This window comes from Sminthopsis crassicaudata, chromosome 4, assembly GCF_048593235.1.
Source record: "Sminthopsis crassicaudata isolate SCR6 chromosome 4, ASM4859323v1, whole genome shotgun sequence".
Classification (NCBI taxonomy): domain Eukaryota; kingdom Metazoa; phylum Chordata; class Mammalia; order Dasyuromorphia; family Dasyuridae; genus Sminthopsis; species Sminthopsis crassicaudata.
In genome coordinates this window covers 100,549,404-100,562,150 of record NC_133620.1, presented here as the reverse complement: position 1 = coordinate 100,562,150, position 12,747 = coordinate 100,549,404, and the positions used below count along the sequence as shown (strand labels likewise).

Here is a 12,747-nt window from a genome sequence, read left to right as displayed (position 1 = left end):
AAAATGAGCCTGAGAAAGATCACTTGACCTGTTGAGTTACACAGCTAAGAAATATCTGAGTCTGCATTTGAATTTGGGTTCTGGCTTAGTTCAGTATTCTGGCCACCTAGCTTCCAATAGATAATAATCATGGAAGAGAGAGAAGAGAAGATGAAAAAAGGGAGAAAGAAAAAAAGAAAGAATTAAAAAGAGAGAGATAGACATAAAGTGAGGAAATGAGAGAAGTGAGAGAAAGAAGATAAGAAAAGAGTTCAAAGGCAGAAAAAATGATGAGAAGGAAAAGAAGATGGAAAAATAGATCTAGAAAATAAGAGAAAGGAAAGAGATGGAATCAGGGGAAGAGATTAAAGGCAGAGATCAAGAGAGACTCAAAGTTAGAGAAAGAGGTAGGAAAGGAGATGAGGTTAAGAAGGTCAGACAGAGAGAGAGAAGGGGAACAAGAGTTGGCTGTTGCTTACCTAGACAAAACAGCTGGATCATGAAGAAGCTGGGATGTAGAAAGAGTGAACTAAAATGATAGTTTAGAATCTGAACCCCAGTAAGAACTATATAGTGAGAGAGAAGCTCACAGTCAAAGAGCTGGAATGTCTCCATTGTTCCCACAGAAGCACCAGGAAAACAGACAGCTGAAGCCAGCAGAAGAGTGATGTTGGTTGCCATATGCAGGCAAGGTTTACAAATTCCTTATCAGACATTAGTTCATTTACTCTGGGTGGGGACAATCATGGCTGGAGCTAATAGAGAATGAACTCTTTAAACACTTTACAAATTTGATTTCGATTAATCCTCATAACCTACCTTAAGGGATGGATGCCATTATTGTGCCCATTTTACAGATGGGGAAACTGAGTCTACAGGAGGGAAACTGCCTAAAGTCACACAACTAGTAAATGTCTGATGTAGGAGTCAAATCCAGGTTTCCCAGATTCCAGGTCCAACCATCTATCCAGGAGTTCTGGGTCTCCAAATCCAATTTTTCCTTTGATTTGGAAGTATTAAGAGTCAAGCAGACCCATACCACTTCTCTAACAGCCTTGCTAATACTTAAATCAATAAATACAAAGTTGATTTAATGTCAACCTGAACTAAATAGGATTAGGAAAGCAAGTATGCTGTAAAAATAATCCTGTGATGCATTCCAAAACCAAATATAAATGACTTTTGGATTATCCATTGTTTGGGATTATCTGCTCCAATGAGAATTGACATTTTATTAGTTCAAGAGTTCTTTTTCATTCTGTCTTTTCCTGGGAATACCAGGAAATATTTATGGGTATCTTGAGTTGTGAGTCAACGTTGTTTGACTTTGGATACTACTCAAACAGATCCTGACATACCTGGCAGACTCTTAGCACAGGGCCCAACATATAGTAAATGCTGTGTAATTATTATCATTATTATTAAGATAATGCATCTAAGGGACTTTGCAAACCTCACAGTGTTCAATATAAGCTATTTTAATTCAAACTGAGCTTACCAATAGAGGGGAAAGGAATAAAAGAGGGAGCATTGGATTGAGCTTTCCAAAAACACCCATAACTGTGGTTCTCCATGTATAATAACATCAATAATGATATTAATATAAGTACACTTTCCTAAAGATACACTTTGCAGCTGACCCATCCTTTCTCTCCAGTTGCACTCTGGTCTAGATCTTGCTATCAATTGACCACAGAAGGAGGGGAAAGAGGGGAAACAGCTACACTGGGATCCTCCTTTAAATCTCTCAACACTGGGCAGAGCCAGTGGAACACAATTAATCCTCCTCTCTGGATAGATGATCATCCCAACATTTTTTTTTCCTTCCCATTCATTTATTTCTCTGATAGTGTCCTTTAGACCACTCACATATACTTAATACTTTATGTTTTCTTCATAGTAAACCATATATAATTATAATATGCAAGTTCTATATATAAAAATATAATATAGTATGTCATTATATAATTAGTACATATAATATAGCATATGTAACATAATTACTATATATAATCTAATATATAATTGGTATATATAATGCAAGTATTGTTATCCCCATTTTCCAAATAAGGAAACTGAGACTCAGCAAAGTTTAATGATTTGCCCTGGATCACCCCAATAATAAATTGGGAAGGCAGGGCATGAATGCAGGTCATAAAGGTTTACAATAGGGTGTTTTAGTGACTGTATTTATGCTACAAATAGGGTTAAAGTTGCCCTCCTCTGGGACCTTTTACTGCCTCTTACCAGAGTCTGAATCAACTTTGATGGAGCAATTGTCGATGTCGCAGAATCTGATTTCAACCAGGGAACTGGTTTCCATAGTGACAGAGATACTTCAAAGGGCAAAAGGCAAGGAGTGACTTGAATGATAGAGAACTATGGAAAACATAGGATGATGAAGAGGGAGAGATAGAGAAAGAGAAAGGAAAAAAGAGAAAACATTAGAGGAGGACAGAGATTATAGAGAGGGGGAAACAGACCAGAAATAGAAAAATGGAAAGAGCTGAGAGATAAAAGGACAGAAAGGGAAAGAGATTCAGGGAGAGAGATAGAAAGAGACAGACTGAGAGGGAAAGTGATTTAGAGAAAAGGAAAGATAGTGGGGGAAATAGAGACAGGGGAGAGAAGAGGGGAAATTTTTTAAGGGATGTGAAGAGAAATGTAGAAAAAGAGAGAAAAACAGAAAAAGGGACAGGGAAAAAACACAGGGAAGAATCTTGAGAAAATAAAATGTATAACAAAGGGAGAAAAAGGAGAGAAAGAGAAACAGGCAGAGAGGAAGAGAAGGACAGAGGAAGGGAGGAAGGAAAAGAGAGGAGGGGAAGGGAGGAAAGAGGGAGGAGGAGGGAGGAAAGAGAAAAAGACACATACATATAGAGACAGAGAGAGATAGAAGCAGAGGCAGAGACAGAGAAAGAGATGGAAAGACAAAAAGACAGAGGGGTGAAAGTTACAGAGAAAGGGGCAGAGGTGGAGTGGCAAACAGATTCTTTAAAAGGAAGAGGAGGATAATGGGATGAAAATGCAGGATTTTTTTTTTTCTTAATGAACACTAAATAGGAATTTCTTATGATCTTAATCACATCCTAACATATGTAAATATTTGCATGACCTCTCCCTCTTAATAGATAGTAAATTACTTGAGGTCAAAAACTGTAATTTTAATATTTTATCTCCTAAAGCACAGGTATAGTACTCTGAATACAATAAATGGTTCATAAATCCATTAATTGAATTAAGGGAATTAGTTGAAAGTTAACAAGGAGAGAGACAGAGAGAGTACAGAGAAAGGAACAAAGAAAGAAAAACAGGAGAAAAACAGGAGAAAAGAAGCAAAAAGAAAATTGAGAGACAATAGAATGAAAAGATAGAAAAATTAAACAAATATTTAGCACCTACTTTGAGTATAGATGAAATGTGGACCATGAGAAACTTACACTAGAATTGGGATATCAAGTCTAAAAATAAGAATTATATAAAATAATACATAATAAGTGCAAAAGAGTGATAAAAAGTAACGAGAGTCAATAAAAATTAAGCACTTAGTGTATAGCAGACATTGTGCTAAGAAAGGGGGGAAGCTAATCCCTGTTCCCAAGAGCCAAGGGAAATATTCCTAAAATAATAGAATCTTAGAGTTGGAAAAGAGCACACAGGACAACATCAACATCTAGTCCAAACTTTACACATCCAGTCAATAATATGCCTCTTTAGCAGCTCCAGGAAGTAGTCTTGCAGCCTGTAGTTGAAGACCTTCCAGGAAGAGAGAATCCATGCAGAAGCCATAGTCTGATAGCCTAAATCAGATCATTCCAAGGCTTTTCTTTATTTCAAGCTAAATTTGTTTCTTAGCAACTTATGCCCTTTACTCCTAATTCTGTCCAATACAAATTGGTCTGATCAGCTACAGTGGGATTCACTGTAACTGGAATCTAACAGGGATATCATTCTGGTCCTTTTCGAAAATGAAGGATCACAACCAATCAATTCTATCCAGTAGAGTCAAGAGCAAGAAATCTAATCTCCTCCACATTTATTTATATATAGCACCTTTAAGTTTTGCAAAGTGCCATTTGCAAATATTATTTTATTTGATCTTTCCAACAACCCTGGAAGATAGATGCTATTATTATGTAAATAATAAAATACTATAATATTTTTGAGTTTAAATTTTATTTTTAATGCACATTTCTTTATAAATCATATTGAGAGAAAAAAATTAGAACAAGAGGGAAAACAAAAAAAGAAGTTAACATTGTTGATTTACTATAATGAGGTGATATATAATTATTACTGTTTATGAGAAAACACAGAAAAAGGCTAAGCGGTGCATTTAGGGTGACATAGATAGTAATGATAATGATAATTAATAATAATAACTAGCATTCATATAGTGCCTACTATGTACCAGGCACTGTGCTAAGTGTTATAATGTTATAATCCTCATAACAACCCTGAGGTGAAATTTGAAGTCATGTCTTCTTGACTCTAAATCCACTAGAAAGGATTGCAGTACTCCAGGTACCTCTTACCAGTATATACAGGGGGCTCTCTTCTTTGTTAGCAATGTGCCTGCCATGGTGCAGCCCAAGATTCTGTTGCCTTTGATGGCTGTCACATTACACTATTAAAATGGCCATAATAACAGCACCTACATCTCAGAGTTGTGAAGATCGAATGAGGGATATTTATAAAGCATTTAGCCCGGTACATAGTAAGTGCTAGGTAAATGTTAATTATTATTATTAAATGAGATAATGTATCTGAGGTGCTTTGCAAACCTAAAGCGTTCTACAAACATGAGCTATTTAACTCAAACTGAGTTTAAGGATGGAGGGGGGCTTCCAAAAATGGAGAGAGAAATTGATAAAGGAAATGAGAAAGCATCCTTGGCAGCGTAAGCAAAAAGCCAAGAAGAGAGAGGTCCCATCCCATCAACAAAGGGACAAGAAGTAACCAGTTGGGCTGGAATGTTATGTACTTGAAGAATGGTAGGATGAGATAAAGGCTGGCAAATTCAGATCTGGGAGGCCTCGAATGCCAAGATGAAGAATTTGAACTTTTGTCAGGAAATAATGTGTGATTTTGAGTAGAGAAATGAACAATGTGACAGGATCTGTGTATCCAGGAGATTAGTTTGATAATAGGATGGAAGATGGAGGGAGATCCAGAAACAGAACTGAAAGGGAGAAAGATATCTACACCAGCAAATGAGCACCATAAAGTGAATGAGAGCTGGTGTGGGGGCTGGAGAGATAAAGATTTTACAACCATTTGCTTGGCTCCCCAGTCAACTGATAAATATTGCTCAGTTCCACCCGTAAAAACTTTATCGCACCCAGCACAGGGGCCAGCAGCCTCTGGCCATAGCTGAAGGGCCCTGGGAGTTTCTGAAGCGGGGTAGGGAAGTGCCTCTAACCCACACTGTAGCCCAAGAACTCTGATACTCAAACTTGGGCTCTCAAAATAGATGGGACTTTTTTCCGATAGTTTCTGTCCAAGGTCTGTTTGAGAATATGTTATCATCCCTTACTCTCCAGGGCTCATAGATTAATGGTTACTGTTAATGGCAAATGGATCAACAGTGGTGGGGAATGTGAGTCCAGAGTCTCATCATGGGGACTGTGCCTCCAGCATAAGCAGCAGCATGGACTGGGCTAGGTTCCTTTCTCCAGTTGTATTTTGAGGAGAAATACTTGGTCCATTGAAAGGATCATGATCATGAAAGAACGGTGATCAGAGTTAGGAGAAAAAGCATATCAACCTTGAACTGTCAGGGATGCTTCCAGCCCATGGCGCTGTCCAACCCAGTAGGAAATGCTGGCCATTCCCTATTATTTGTGCCAATTAAGTCAAACTGTAATATGGACAGACAACCTAAAAGAGAAGGCAGTCCAAAAGTCAAAGGAACCCATGGTACATTTGTCTGTTGAGCCCTCAAAGCTTGTCTAGACTGACTTTCTCAATTTTTTTCTCGATATTATTTATTTTTCCAATTTTTTCCAAGTATGTGTAAAGGTAGTTTTCAACTTTCATTTTTGTAAGACTTTGTGTTCCAAATTTTTCTCCCACTCACTCTCCCCCTTCACTAAAAGGGTAAGCAATCTGATATAGGTTATACATTTATAAACATATTTCCATATTTGTCATGTTGTGTAAGAAAAATCAGACCAAAAGAGAAAAAAGCCATGAGAAAGAAAAAGCAAACAAGCCCAAAAAGGTGAAAATACTTGCTTCTATCCACATTCAATCTCCATAGTTCTCTCTCTGGATGCAGATGGCATTTTCTATCCCATGACTTCCCCACCTAGTTCAAAAGGAAATTGAAACTCAGAAAAGGGGAAGTGCTTTATCTAAGAGTACATGGCCAGTTACTGACAGAACCAGAATTAGGATAGAGCTTATCTATAGTATTGTTTTAAATTTTGCACACTTCATTTTTAAGAGGTATTGACAAGCCAGAGTGAACTCGGAGAAGAACATCCAAGATGGTATAGGTCAGTCTATCAATCAGAAAATATTTATTAAGTACTTACTGTATACCAGGAAATACATTAATAACTGGACATACAAGGGAAGGTAAAAACATAGTCTGGAAATGATGGAATTTTTCAGTCAATTAAGTGTTGAATATAAAGCACCTACCATATCTTGGGGAAGTAACATCTAAGGGAGAAAATCATAAAAATTTAGAGCTGGAAAGGATTTTAAAGATTAAGGATCAGAAATGGTAATAACAGATCTCTTCAGGTATATAACGGACTGCCATGCATAAAGAGAAAGCAGCCTTCCTCCATGTTGTTCCACAGAGCTGAGCTGGGATAGATGAGCGGAAATTATGGGGCTCAATATGTCACAAGCTGTGACTTTTACCTGAATGGGATTTCCCATCATGAGGCAAGATCACAATCTGCCTATAACTCCGTCATTGAGATTTCCCTTACACTCAGAAGTCACTACTTAAATGTCAAAGGTCTTCCTGAATCTATGTCCAGCAATCTAGAAATTCATTATTCTAGGTTGTCTTAATATAAGCCAGATTTTTCTATTAATTAGGATTGTCCCACCATGAATCAAAAAGTAGAGAGCTTCTCATTGCTGGAAGTATTCAAGGAGATGTTGGACATCCATAAATGGGGTGGAGGAGAGAGGGTTTGTGCACTGGAATCGGACTCCATGCGATTCCTTACAATTCTGAATTCCTACTTTATTATACTTGGATAAAAGGAAACTTTCCCCCACACACATCTCATTTTTTAAAATTTGAATAACTAAAGAAAACAGAAAGAAGGACCAAGGGGATCTTAGGAGAAATGGGGAAGAAAGCAAGGTCTGGGCTGTTTCCAGCTGACTTTTTACAGGGTTTCCCCTCAGGGATGCTCAGTGCCTGGGGGCATTGTGACTGTGCTCCAAAAATGTGGTTTTATAACCCTGGGAAATCAGAAGACTATGGTCAAGACAAAGAGTATGAAAATCCTTTTATCTACCAAGAATTCTTAGCAATTAATTATCATTACTATAAGAATGGATCAGATTTGTAGTCAACTAAAGAGGACTGTCTTGAAAGACGCTCCTCTCTTCCTCGGGTTACTGAGAGTGAGGCTATGTTCTCTTATGGAAAGTGAGGAACTCTTTAGTTTGGATTCTGACCTATCCTACATTCTTCCCCACCCTCCATGGGCATACCCAGGACTCTAGCTTTTCTGGCTGCTGAAATGTGCCTGCTTGGGGGCTGTTCATGTCAGCCTGTTTAGTTTTGCCCCGAGGTTTGTTAGCATTTGCTAAAGGTTTGTTGGGGGCTCGTTAGGTTCTGCAGGAAGTGGGTTAGCTTGCTGGAGGCTGAGGAGGTTTTGTGAGGGTTTTGTAGGGGAGGGGGCTTTTTTTTTTTTTTTTTTTTTTTTGCCTTTCAGCTTGATGGGCTGGGAGTGAGTGGAGTGTGGAATTGTTGCTGCCCTAACAGTGCAGAGCTGGCTCTGGAGGCGGGCTAGCCCACAGCTATAAAGCCTCCACCTCTGCTTCTCATTATCCCCCAAGCTCCAGTTTGTGTAAATGAAGCATTTTTGTTCCACCAGCAGCAATCCCACCCTTAACCCCGTTGGGCTGGTAATGGCTCCAATCTTCTATCTGACTTGAGAAAGGAAAAGTTGATTGAGTCGCAGTACCTGCGGACAACCTTGGTCTCTATCCCTGCCATCCCCTCGCTTCCTTGAGGCGGTCTCTTTTCCCAGATACTGGAGAACCTGTCCTGCGTAGAGCTATTTGTGACCCCCATCCCCAAGAATGGGCTCAGGAATTAGCCCCTCCTGGGACTCAAACCCATCCATGCTTAGCCCACCCTGTTCTACCTACCAAAGCAGCCAAAGCAGATGGTTAGAGACAATTGAGCAAAAGCACCAGAGGGAAATCTGCATCCTGAGGAGCTGGGCACCAGCTCAGCTGGCTCAGCCTTGGGGTTCCCTATGAGACAGACTCCCACAATTTCCCCATTTGGTTCCCTGGATGTCACACACCTTTTTGAATGATGGCTTTACCACGTGTTCCAGAAGTGGCCATTCCTCCTGACCCTCCAGGGTGGGATCCTGGTCTCCCGAGGTCACCATGGCTCTCTAAGCCAGCACAATGTGGCAAACTATTACCACTGCTAAATGCCAAAATCATTCTCTGCCAGAGAGAACTGCCTTACCACCTAAAGGCTGAGACAAGAGCATCCTTCCTCTGCTCCAGGAGGACCTTCCCCATCTCCTTAACCTCCTCCAGAGGTTAGAAGCATCTTAATAAGCTGGTGTTTTAAGCTTTTAACTTTTCTATTTATTCCTTTGCCTCTCCCCCTCCCAACTCTGTTATCTTTAAGGTGGGAGTGAGCCCAATGTGTTCTTGGAAATAGATTGGACAATGGGGCACAGAATAGACCAGGTGAGGGCTCGAGCACACGGCAAGGGAGGTGATGACGGGAAGGGGAACAGGAGAGGGCCCTGATATCCAAGCCGGCTCCTCTCTCAGTCATTCTCTAGGCTCAGCACCTTATGTTCAACCGGCTGTGAAGAAGCACCAACCATTGCTGCTGTAATCCTACCCTCTCCCCTTTCTCAATTGTCTCACTAATTAAAGATGTCATGAGAAATTTCCCCTGCTGCGAAGTGCTTGGGGAGTTGCCAGTATCCCACAGAGGAGAGAAGCAGCACCTGCGGGATGGAGGTGTCACCTGGCACCTAGCACCTGAGACACACCTGGATGCATCAGCTAATGCTGAGGGAGGGAGAAAGAGATGGCTAGTGAAGGGAGGGGAACTTTCCCCTGAGGAGAGCGGAAAGAATCCAAAATTGAGGGTAAATAGGAACATTAGAAACATAGTTATAAGTGCAAATCCTTCGGCACCTCAGTTTCCTTATCTGTAAAATGGGTAAAACTTGTACTGCCTACTTCATAATATCCTTGGGAAGAAAATACTTCAGAAACTTTAAAATATAGTAGCAATGTTGGATATTATTTTTTCACTCATTCCCCTGCCTCTGAGCAGGACTGTACTCTCTCACCCAGACTAAAATCCTTTAGTCAGGAGGACCCGAGCTCAAATCTGATCTCAGACACTTAACGCTTCCTATCTGTGTGATCCTGGACAAGTCACTTAACCCTGATTGCCTCAGGAAAAAACATCTGGGGTGATTTTGAAGAGCTCTTAAAAAGGACACAACAGTCACCCCAAAGTCTGTCGCCCCGCTTATCAAGGAAGTCCTTCAAGTTGTGCCATAATTTGCTCCTAGCCCAGCCCTCTGGGAGTGGGGGCCAGGCCGGTGACCAAGCAGAGAATGGAAGGAGGGGGTCTGCTCACCTTTTTCTCTCACTCTTTTGGTATAAAGATCTAAAGATCTAGCGCTGACTCCCGGGATCACGCTCTGGGAATCTGGAAGTCTGGGGAGGTTCAGCATGGGGGAGCCTCAAATGCTGTCTGAAATATGAATCCCTTTGCCTGGGAGTCTGAGGTCACCCAACCAGACGGCTTCTCTACCCGGAAATGAGGTCGGGCCGAGAATAAGTTGGGGGTCCCTCCGGCTGTTGCTAAGGGGGACCCCCTTCGAGAGCAGTTCTTGAGCAGTCACATCTGCCCTTCTGCCAACCGTGGCCCCGCTTCCGGGACCCCAAGCTCCCATCTTTACCAAGCTCACGTCCTCCCAAGCCCCGACTCAGCGCTTCCCACCTGGGAAGAGTTTGGTGAGAAAATAGGGAGACGGAAGGCGGAGAAAGGGAAGGGGGGTGGGGCAGAAGCTGCCTTCCCCGACAGGTTCAAAGCCGACCCACCTGGGGCTGTCAACAATTAATTTCCCCAATCTTCGAAGCGGATCAGCTTCAGAGGGAAAACAATTAGCCCACTGCAAATTGTAATTGTCATCTCACTCCTGATTTTAATTTGGACTAATGAGGGCTAAGTGATTCCGTCTCTCCCCTCCTCCACCTGCCCCCAGCCCTCACCTGCCCGGGGGTGTTGGTCTTTTGCCGAGGGGTCAGGGGGAAGAGCCTGACCTCCTTTGGCCTGGAGCTGAGGAGGCGGGAGAGTTGGCTCCCAGCCCCAGGCTGGGCAGGTGGGAGATGGAGAGCTCTGGTCTCGGTGGGGAGCTGCCCATTTGCAAGGCTTATATGCAATCAAAGTTTTATTGAATGGAATTGACTGCCAGCTCTCTCCTCTGTCACAGCCGGTTACCTCTCCCGGCTCACTCTCTGGGGGCAGGAGCTGGAGTCTGCAGCTAGTCTGTCTCCTTCGTTCCAGGGATCTTTCCCCCTGCCTCTCTCCTCCTTCCACTCCTCACATTTCCATCCATCCTTTCCCACCTTCTCCTCTCCTTCGTTTGGCAAGATATTGTTTCTTGTTCTGGAGAGAGAAAAATAGAAGCTTCTCGCATCTTTGCCAATAAATTTTTTGTTTTTTGACTGAACTTGATAATAATAGCTCACATATATATGGCACTTCATAGTTTATTAATAACAAAAATGAATTTGAGAGTGTGTGTTGCGCTCTTAATACGATAAGCACTGGGGATACCACAAACAGAAAAAGTCCAGACAGTTCCTGCCCTCCAGGAGCTTATGTTCTAATGGGGGGAGATAACGCGAAAGAAAATTCAGCTGCAGGATGGATGGAAAAGCCTGGAAATGCTGGAGGCTGCAGCGGGACAGATGGCAAGGCCTGGGAGTCCCTAGGTTATACAAGTGGGTCAGATGCCAGTGCTGTGGGGCGGCAGGGCAGATGGGAAGGGCAGATGAGGGCTCTCCATCTCACTGGAAGGAATAAAGCTGTTGACTCCCATCCCTTCCCGGCTGTGCAAGCAGTCAAGCAGACAAAGCAGGAGGCCAGGAGGCAAAAGGCAAGCTTCCTCAGCAGGGGTGAGTTTTGCCAGCTCAGGTGGATCCTGGGACTTCCAGGAGTTGGAAAGGAAAAGGCTATCAGGGACAATTTTCTCTTCCTTTTTTCTTAAGGTTTTCAAAGCACTTTGCAAATATTGTCTCATTTGGTCCACACAGCCACCCTGTGAGTTAGGGGCTATTATTATCCCCATTGTACAGAAGAGAAAACTGAAGCTGAACAAGGTTAAATAATCCGCCCAGCATCCCACAGCTGATGTCAGAGATATGATTTGAACTGAAATCTCCCCGACTCCAAGGTCATCACCGCTACTGATTGTCCTCCCAAAAATCCAGTAAGATGGTAGTATGTGTATTATTATCCCCATTTTACAGATAAGGAAACTGAGGCTGAGTGAGTTTTTTTTTTTTTTTTCCCTTGAGTGATTTATCCACAGTTATATGGCTAGGAAACACCAAGGCGGTTAATCTAAAGTTACTGGAGTACTGGGGAAAGAACAATAACTATTAGCTCAGAGGACCAATGTTCAAATCTCACCTCTCCTACTTTACCACCTTTGTGATATTGGACAAATTATAGCCTCCCTGGGACTCGGTTTCCTCATCTGTAAAATCAGTTCCCAGCGCTAGAGAGAGAATGAGCTTATGCATTCAAGTCTCTTTCTCCCTCTGTATCACTTCCCATTTTCGGCAAGGAGCTGGATTTACTGGGCACTATTTGGGCATCTTATTCCAACCCTGCTCCTTCCCAGGGCCGAGCCAGTTGTGGTTATTCCACAAAAATTAGCACCCAAGAGTCAGGAGGCAGAGGCTGAGTCCTGGAAATGGCCTCCAGCTTGCTGCCAGCTGTGGGCTCTGCCCCCATAGAGAGAGAGAGAGTCCCGGAGTGGTGCAAAAGTCCCAGACCCGCTTGATGTGGGAAGCATCACGGTACCATGGGAAGGGCACCCGACTAACAGTAGGAAGACCTGGGATTGAGTCCCAGAATTCTTGTTAATTAGCTCTGTGATCTTAGGTACTCTCTCAAATTTTCTGGATCTTCTCTGACAAATAAATACAGTAATCCTTCCCCTGCCTGTCCCAGAGGCTGGCATCAGAACTGAGTGAAAGTTTATCCCTAATGTATGTAGACATTCATACACACATTTATGCTTGCACTCCCTAGCTGATAACAATAGCTGACATTTGTGTAGTGCCTCCTACTTGCCAGGCACTGTGTAAGCCCAGAACAATTATTATCTCATTTGATCCTCACCACAACCCTTGGAGGCGATTGTGGTCCCCATTTTACACTTAAAGAAACTAAGGCAAACAGATAAAATGATTTCCTGAGGGTCACATAGCTAGTAAGTGACTGAGACCAATCTTGCATTCATTTCTTTCTCAATTATAGGCCCAGGGCTCTCTCCA

At 42.3% G+C, this 12,747-nt stretch overlaps 1 protein-coding gene across 2 annotated transcripts in view; it reads left to right on the top strand.

The window, feature by feature from the left end:
- The window catches only part of LRRN2 (leucine rich repeat neuronal 2), a 99,294-nt gene that overhangs the window by 34,691 nt on the left and 51,856 nt on the right, over positions 1–12,747 (top strand). The window lies entirely within an intron of this gene.